The 9,028-nt window shown below is 36.8% G+C and overlaps 1 pseudogene; it reads left to right on the top strand.

The window, feature by feature from the left end:
• The first annotated feature begins 7,492 nt into the window (after window positions 1-7,492).
• LOC107157528 lies at window positions 7,493-8,439 on the top strand (annotated as a pseudogene).
• Window positions 8,440-9,028: the final 589 nt, after the last annotated feature.

The following is a 9,028-nucleotide window of genomic DNA, read 5'->3' as shown; positions in this document are numbered from 1 at the left end:
ATAAATACATCCCCTTGTTCTTATCAATAGCATCAATACATTCTTATAGTGTATTAATAATCCTTTCCTAACATATAAACAAAAAAACTTCATCTCCTACTGCTAATCGATTTCTATTTGGTGACATCCGGGGAAACAGTCCCCTGGGATGGGAGTGGGGAGATCACCCTTTCAATCCAGAGTCACTGACCAGCTGTTGTGCACAGATTGTGTGTGTCTCTCTCCTCCTGTCTGAACTGAACTTGTTACTGATAGGAGAATGACACGAAGTTCCAACATGCCTGGCACATGAGTGGAATTTAAGCCTGGAAATAATTGCAGTTACTTTCTTAAAATCATTGCAGTTACTTTTTTAAAAAGTACAGAATTTGATGTTATGGAACAGTGAGTTGTTGAGCAATATAAATATTTGCTAAAAACCACCAAAGTCTGGAACAACATGAAACCCTATAATTTGTCTCATTCCAAGCTGTAAGATTCACCTGCTGCCTTTTCTGTGTCTTTTAAGTTATTTTGAATAACTGTTTATATAGATGTGCTTAGAGGATTATAGGGCCCATGTGTCTATGACATAAATGCAAACAAGAGTTATGTCACCTTGACTGTAGCTCTATGAGATATTCCTGAAAGGGCTCAAATTACAGACAGGAAAACAAGTTTAATGAAGCCACACTGATTATGGCCAGGATTTGTGGACCCAAAATTTATCTTCAATATTTAAAGAGACATTTTCGTTTGATGCCTCTTCTGGGCCTCCAAGATATAGACACTGGGCAATTAGAAATGAATTAGTCATCCTCTTCAAATACACAATATGTATTTATAGTAGGAGACAAATGAAAAGTCCTGTTACAGTAATAGGAGAAATGTTACTTCTCATCAAATGATATTTTAATTCATTGGTATAAATATCAACCTTATCACTGTTAGTGAAAACAATATCTGAATTTCTCTCATTCATGTTCTCACTCTCTACTGATGACAGAAGGAGCATCTATGTCATCCATGGCCATTTCAGTTGTCTCCACCAGAGATCACATCGGTGTCAATGCTGAGGTTGGGATAGTAATAACCTGCACTGTGTTTCAGAAATAAACATGCGTGTCCATGAGGGAAATTTTAAATTTTAGTCTCTAGGTCTGACGCACTAAATTTTTCATTGATTTCCAGCTATCAGAAAATCAAAGCAGACATATCAAGATTGCAATCACATAAATATGGGAAGCCTTTTTTTTTTTCCTAGCTGTTTCTAGCCTTCTGAGTAAGAATAGAATCCAGTCCTGACTTTATGTCTCTTTGAGGTTGAATGGGTTGAGTAAAAGTTCTCAAAAGGATGTGGACAGCTGAAAGGATCTCCTGGACCAGGCCAAGTGTCAGGTCTAGACTGAATTATCACTTCTCTACTCTTCCCGTGATCTTTGCCCATGGTCTGTGGCTGTCCTTCCCACTGAGTCTGGCTGGTGTCACCCACAGCTTTGCCCTGTGATCTAGCAAAAGGATGTTTGTGTTGTCAAGGGGACACCCTGCCAGGGTTTGCATAGCAAGATGTCCTGTGTCTGCCATCAGACAGGCTGATGAAAACAGAACTCACTCTTTCCTACCTAAAAGCCTCATGCAAGTTGCTAAAAATGCTATCTTTTTCTTTTTATGTAAAATCATCATAATAGGCACTTATAACAAGTGGAGGAAATGAATGTCCCCTAAAGGAAATGCTAGACAGATCACTTGTAAACAAGCCACATAGAACACAGAACTAATGCCTGGGGTTTAGAAAGCTCTCAGGAAAGCTTCCTGATGCTATGGTGGATGTCTTCTTCCTCCTTGTTCCTCCTAATCCTTTGGAGTGCTTACAGAAGAGTCTGGAGGGACCCATTGTCTCCTATAACAGGTGAATGGTCTATGGGAAGTAGAACCATTGTGGGAAGAGAGGTCTCTGAGACCTCACCACCACCAAGAACGGAGACTGCACAGCCTCAGATCTGAACTCTCACCTGGTGTCCTCTCCTCTGGCTACACCCACTGCATGCTTGTCCTGATGATGAGAAATCCATGCTTCCCCACCTCCATTCAGCATCTCCCTCAGGACTTACTGGGCAGCACTGGGCCTCTGCTGGGTCATGACCAAGGGCCGAAGATTTGACGTTTCCCCTTTGCCCAATCTTTAGTTGAGGACGGTCTCAGTCCTCAGGATTGAGATGAATATATTGTGAGGTAGAAAATTCCCAATTCAGAGAGTCCCGGAGGGAGGAGAAGCATCTATGTGTCCACTGTACTGAGCCATCAAGCTGGAGAGCTGGAGGACAAGGACCAGTGCTGACTATTATGTGACCTTGGAGCCTCGGTGAACAGAGCTCATAATTAGCCAAGTTGGCTCACGTTCTTCAAATCTCTAAGGACTTTATAACATTAGCAGAGGAATAACAAGTGGAGGAAATGAATGTCCCCTAAAGAGTATTTTCTCTTCTTCTACTTAGCTAAAAACTTATTGCATAATTTACTTATTTCATGTCATTTTTATTAACACCTATTAACCTACACATTATTAGGGTTCAGCGTGGTATTTCCCTCCGTGTATCCAGCACACATTGATCCCCATCCAACCAGAGTTCTGTTCTCCTTGTGCCTGGGCACTCTTCCCATTTCCTACTAATCACTATTCTACATTCAGGTTGATTTTTTTTTTTGTTTTTTGTTTTTTGGGTTTTTTTGTTTTGGTTTTGTTTTCAATTTCTAAATATGAGAGAGAGAATATGAAGTTCTACTCTTGTTGGGTCTGGTTTATTTTTTATATCTTGGTTTACTTTTTGAAATAACCATTTTCATTTCTTTTCCATTGCTAATTATGGTAATATATACCAAAGCATGCTTTTCACCATTTTCAAATGCACAGTTCAATGATGTCCTTACATTCACATTGTGGTGCAATCATTGACACCCCTGCCCACAAGAAATTTTTTATCTTCCTGAACTGATAGATTGCACTTAATTCAAGATCTTCCCATTCCTCCTTTCCCTGATCCCGGGTAGCTCCATCCTACTATGAAACCTGATGAGGAATTAAAGATATCAGGCTATAGAAAAATTCCAAAAATAGATATATGTATGCATATATGATTAACTCTGCGTATGTGATCTTTGTGTTCCTCTGGCAAAATACCTAAGGAGAAAAATTTAAAAGTTTCAAAGGAAGGAATATTTATTTTGGCTCACTGTTACATAGGTTTTACTATATGGTGGGTGGTTCTGTGCAGAATACCATGACAGAGAAAGAAGGGAGAGGAAATGTGCTCCCTCATGACATTCTGCATCTGTGTGTGTGTGTGGGTGTGTGTGGGTGTGTGTGTTGTGTGTATGTGGGGGAATGATATGGGAGGGGGAGGGGGAGGCAGTTAGCAATATCAAGGACTTAAATTTGTGGATAACTCAAATCATAATAAAATATTATTCAAGAAGCATATGCTATTAAATGTTTATGTTTTAAATGTTTATTTTTCAAACTGGGAGTTTTATTAACTATAACAATAGATAATATTAGTGCACCATTTTAAATGTCAGGAGGTATCAGAGGCAGTGGTTCTCAACTTTGGTTAATAAAAGATCATCAAGAATTTCACTTGCATATATTCTGATTTTTTCACCTGAGACCAAGTTATATGGATATTTTGAAACATCCACACACAAATATATTAGTATAATCTATTCTATTGAATTTAAACTATTTTAAAAACTGAAAAACCTATTGTATATTGTATATAGTATATATTGTATATAGTATACATAGGTATATAGTACATGTATATATATAGCTATGGAGGTATATATAGGTATATATAGTATATATAGGTAATTACCTATAGTACATATAGGTAATTATTGTCACCATATTACAAATGTCAAAACTGCCTAAGTGTTTCCATAATAGGTTCACTATTTTGCAGTCTTACCAAAAAAGTATAACTTTCCCCCCACATCCAGCACTTATTATTAGTAGTATTCATATTCTTGATAATTGCCATTCTGACTGGAGTGAGATGAAATACCAGAGTAATATTGATTTATGTTTTCATAATTGTTAGAAGTGTTGAATAGTTTTTCATACATCTCTTGGTCATTTGTATTTCTTTTTTTGAGAAATGTCTCTTTAACTCCTTTGTCCATTTATTAATTGGGTTATTTCTTTTTTAGTGATAATTTTTTGAGTTATACCTTTGAATATTAATCCATTTTGGAATATTGGTTGGAAAATGCAGCAAAAACAAACATCTTTACCTGTAAATCCTTCCCTCTTGGCCACATTACTGTGGTAATTCAGACTTGAATTCATCATCACTTTTCATAGGAGAATGGTGGTTGGAAGGACTTGAGGGTGCAGCACATAGAGGGTTTTTAAAATAGATACACATTTATGATTTGGGAAGAAGAAATTCTGAAGGTAGGTGATGGTGACAGTTTCACAACAATGTGAAGATAATGCCACTGAAGTGTGTATTTAATATGTTTAAAATGGTAGGTGTTTTGTCACGAACCTATTATTCCCATAATAGTGAAAATAATGGGAATCACGTGGACTCCCATTGAAGGGCAGTGATGGGTGTGGCTAATAACACTTTACCTGGTCAAGAGGCCTGTGAACAGAAATCACTTGGATTTAGTTGTGATGTGTATGTGCTTTCTACTGATCAGTATAGAAACTGTCAGTGGCCAAATAGGTATTTTTGTATATCAAAGAGGACATGAATTATAAAATTTTTGATACTTTTAGTTTGCTAAACAAAAACCACTTCAGTGTGATAGTGTGACAGGAGCATTCCCTCTCTCTGTTTCCTATTGTTAGTCATGCTGTGGAAATGTTTGAGCTCTGAACAGCCACTCTGTATCAAACTAATGGATAAAATATTTCTTAAAATTTTCTAATTTGTGTCTGTATTTCATTCAAAGTTGGTTGTAAACTTTGGTCAAATTATTCAACAAATAATAAAACCTTCCATTTTTGAAGTTTTAGCAAGTTTGCAGGTATTGGAAAGCAGAACTGAAGACGAGGCCATTGAAATTTACCCTTACCAATGCAGGGGAGATGTCTGACAGATCCATTGTCGAGAGCACACTGGATTTGGAACTGCTCATATTTTGGCTAGACACATCCCAAATCAGATGAGGGAGCAGCTAGTTTTAATTGGGTAAATTTATACTTTGTATCATAATAAGAAAAAATTGAGAGACTCCATAACTTTGTAGTAAATAAATTTGATAAAGCATTGAAAGAATAACCAATAAAAAATAGTGAAAATAAATGGTGGATGGATCATTTTGCAAATTTGATTCCACAAAAGTGTGTTATCATAACATTAACACTGTGTGATGAAGTGAAAATATTGAAACTTAGTAAATGGAGCGATATATATCCTATGAACATCTCTATTTGTTGAAAATGAAATTTCTTGAGATCTTTACTTTTTAGATGACTAGATATGCAGTGGTAACCCAGTTTGGATTTTGATCAAAAAAGAATTAGGTTGTCTGCGACAGTGTTTCAGATCACCATACTTATAAAGCTGGGTGCACACAAATATCAATCATAGTGATATACACCTATACACTTCAATTTTCAATTATTATACCTGAGTTTTCAAGCTTGCAAAAATGTCTTACTATTGCATAGTTTGTTGTGTAAAGTGATTTATGAACTGTTATGTCATGTTTTACTATGTTTCTCGCATAAATCGCTTTTAAAATGTGAATGAGTGACTTTTAAAGACTTGCAGACAGACAGAAATGAAAGAAGGGAACAGTCCACACAGATATCAAACAGAGTAGATGAAGATACTGGAAACAATCGAAGCCCACAGATCTTCTCTTTTCTTCTTCCTCCATTAGCGTGAGGAAGTCCTTAGAGACTGGAGGAATGCGGAGCAATTTGGCTAATTACTTTTTTTTACTTTATGTTTTATAGATATACATGAAGCTGTAATTCATTTGGGGATATTCAGTATATTTGCATACTATATAGCATAATTGGTCAAATTCACTCTGCAATTCCTCCCTTTTTCCACCTCTCCTCCTTCCCAGTCAGACTCCTCTTCTACTTCATTGATTTCCCTACTGTTTTCATGGGATCTCTCTCCCCCACCCCCTTATTTTGCTCTAGTTTTTTCATATGATACACCCTTGACTTCCTGAGGCTGGTTTATTTCACTTAGCATTATGTACTCTACTTTCATCCATTTGCCATCAAATGCCATAACTTCATTCTGTTTTATGGCAGAGGAAAACTTTATTGTGTATATATACCCCATTTTCTTTTCTTGTATTTTCTTTTCTTTGCCTTCTGGTACCAGTGGTACCAGGGATTGAGCTCAGGGTGCTTAATCAGGGCCAGTTTTATTTTTTTACTTTGAGACAGGGTCACACTACGTGGCTTAGGGCCCCAATAAGTTGCTGACGCTGGCTTTGCTCTTCTGATCTTCCTGCCTCAGTGTCCCAAGATGTTGAGTTTACAGTTCTGCTCCATCAAGCCCATCCTGTACCACATTTTCTTAACCCATTCATATGGTGATGGACAGATGATTCCATATATTGGCTACCATGAATTGCAGTGCTAAAAACATCGATGTGGCCGTATCATTGTAGTATGTTGATATGATATATTTTGGATGAATACCAAGGAGTGGTAGAGGTTGTTGATATCAATACTGATATCAACAATATCAGTATTGTTGATAACTGCCATTCTAAATGGAATGAGGTGAAATTTCAATGTAGCTTTTTTTTTTTTTTTTTTTTTTGCATTTCCTGATTGGTAGGGATATTGAAGGTGTTTTCACATCTATTATGGCTATTTGTATTTCTTCTTTTGAGGACTGTCAGAATGCTTCTTAATTTTCTTTATTAAAAATAATTTGGGGCTAGGGATGTGGCTCAAGCAGTTGTGCACTCACCTGGCATGCACGGAGTGCTGGGTTCCTCAGCACCACGTAAAAATAAAGATGTTGTGTCCACCAAAAACTTAAAAATAAATAGTAAAAAAATTCTCTCTCTCTCTCTCTCTCTCTCTCTCTCTCTCTTTCTCTCTTAAAATATAATAATTTTTATGGAGATGATTTTTGTTATCTTCTTTTCTTAAAAGAGTAGGTTTTATTTTACTGAGATATGTATATTTTATCTCAAATCTTGTTTCTCTTTGAAAACTGTTCATTTGAGCATTGCTAAAGCAGGTCTGTACCAAAGGACGTGAACAACACAGAAACCAATAATCAAAGAATTCTAAGAAGCCTGGCTTCATTACAACTGTTGCTAACAAATTATGGATTTCAAAGGCAAATTCAAAATATATAGAATTCTGAGTAACTTTATTTCCTCTTCAATCATTTTTCTTTTCCCAAAGATGTACAGGAACATAGAAGAACAAAATCTAACATGTGTCTCAGAATTTCCTCTCATGAGACTCTCAGAGGATCCAGACCTGCAGTAGATCCTCTTTGGACTGTTCCTGTCCATGTACCTGGTCACAGTGCTTGGGAACCTGCTCATCATCCTGGCCATCAGCTCTGACCCCCACCTCCACACCCCCATGTACTTCTTCCTCTCCAACCTGTCCTTGGCTGACATCGGCTTCATCTCCACCAGGGTCCCAAAGATGCTCATGAACATCCAGACTCACAGCAGAGCCATCTCCTATGTGGGCTGCCTGACACAGATGTCTCTATTTACCGTTTTTGGATGTACAAATGATCTGCTTCTGTGATGACCTATGACCGGTATGTGGCCATCTGTCACCCCCTGCAATATGTGGTCATCATGAACCCTCGCCTCTGTGGCTTCTTAGTTTTTCTGCCTTTTCTGGTTAGTCTTTTGGACTCCCAGCTGCACAATTTGATTGCTTTACAATTCATCCATTTCAGGGATGTGGAAATTGCTAATTTCTTCTGTGAATCATTTCAACTATTTAATCTTTCTTGCACTAATACAATAACCAATACTATAGTCATATATTTTACTGGTGGCCTCTTTGGATTTTTGCTGTCTCAGGGATCCTTTTCTCTTACTATAAAATTGTATGCTCCATCCTGAGGATCCCTTCCTCAGGTGGGAAGTACAAAGCCTTCTCCACCTGTGGCTCTCACCTCTCAGTTGTTTGCTTATTTTGTGGAACAGGCCTTGCAGGGTACATTCATTCAGCAGTGTCATCCTCCCCCAAGAAAGATGTGGTGTACTCAGTGATGTACACTGTGGTCACCCCCATGCTGAACCCCTTCATCTACAACCTGAGGAACAGGGACATCGAAAGTGCCTTGTGGAGGCTGCACAGCAGGACTCTCTAATCTTATTATGTGTTCCATCCTTTTCTTAGAATTGATTAGAAACTCAATCTAGGACTTCATATGCTTCAATGTGGAATCACTATTTTTGTGTTTTCTTAGTTGGTGCTCACTTCATATTTCATGTCTGAATACTGTGTTATTGGTGTGTCTTTATTTCAATTTCACGATTTTCCTTGGATCCTTTGCATTGTAAACATCAAAATTGGCAACCCCTGTTTCTTCTCAGCAATACCCTGGACTCCAGGTGAAATACTAAACTCTATTTTCACACAGTTAAAATTGGTGTTCTTTAAAGTTCTTGTGAATTTTCTTTAAAAATTGTATCTAAGTGGCCGGGGCTGGGGCTCAGTGGTAGAACATTTGCTTGGCATTTGTGAGATTTGTGAGGCATTGGGTTTGATTCTTAATACCACATATAAATAAATTAATAAAATAAAAGGCCCATGAACAACACACACGCACACACACACACACACACATATATATGCACACACGTATATATGTATGTGTGTGTATGTATGTATGTATATATATATATAATATAATATAATATATAATATAATTATATATTATATAACATAAATATATAATTATATATATATTACATATATATAATTATATATATTACATATATATATAATTATATACATATATATTACATATATATATAATTATATATATATATATTACATATATATAATTATATATAT

The sequence above is a fragment of the Marmota marmota genome, unplaced genomic scaffold, assembly GCF_001458135.2.
Source record: "Marmota marmota marmota unplaced genomic scaffold, marMar, whole genome shotgun sequence".
Lineage (NCBI taxonomy): Eukaryota > Metazoa > Chordata > Mammalia > Rodentia > Sciuridae > Marmota > Marmota marmota.
This window is presented reverse-complemented; position numbering and strand designations above follow the sequence as displayed.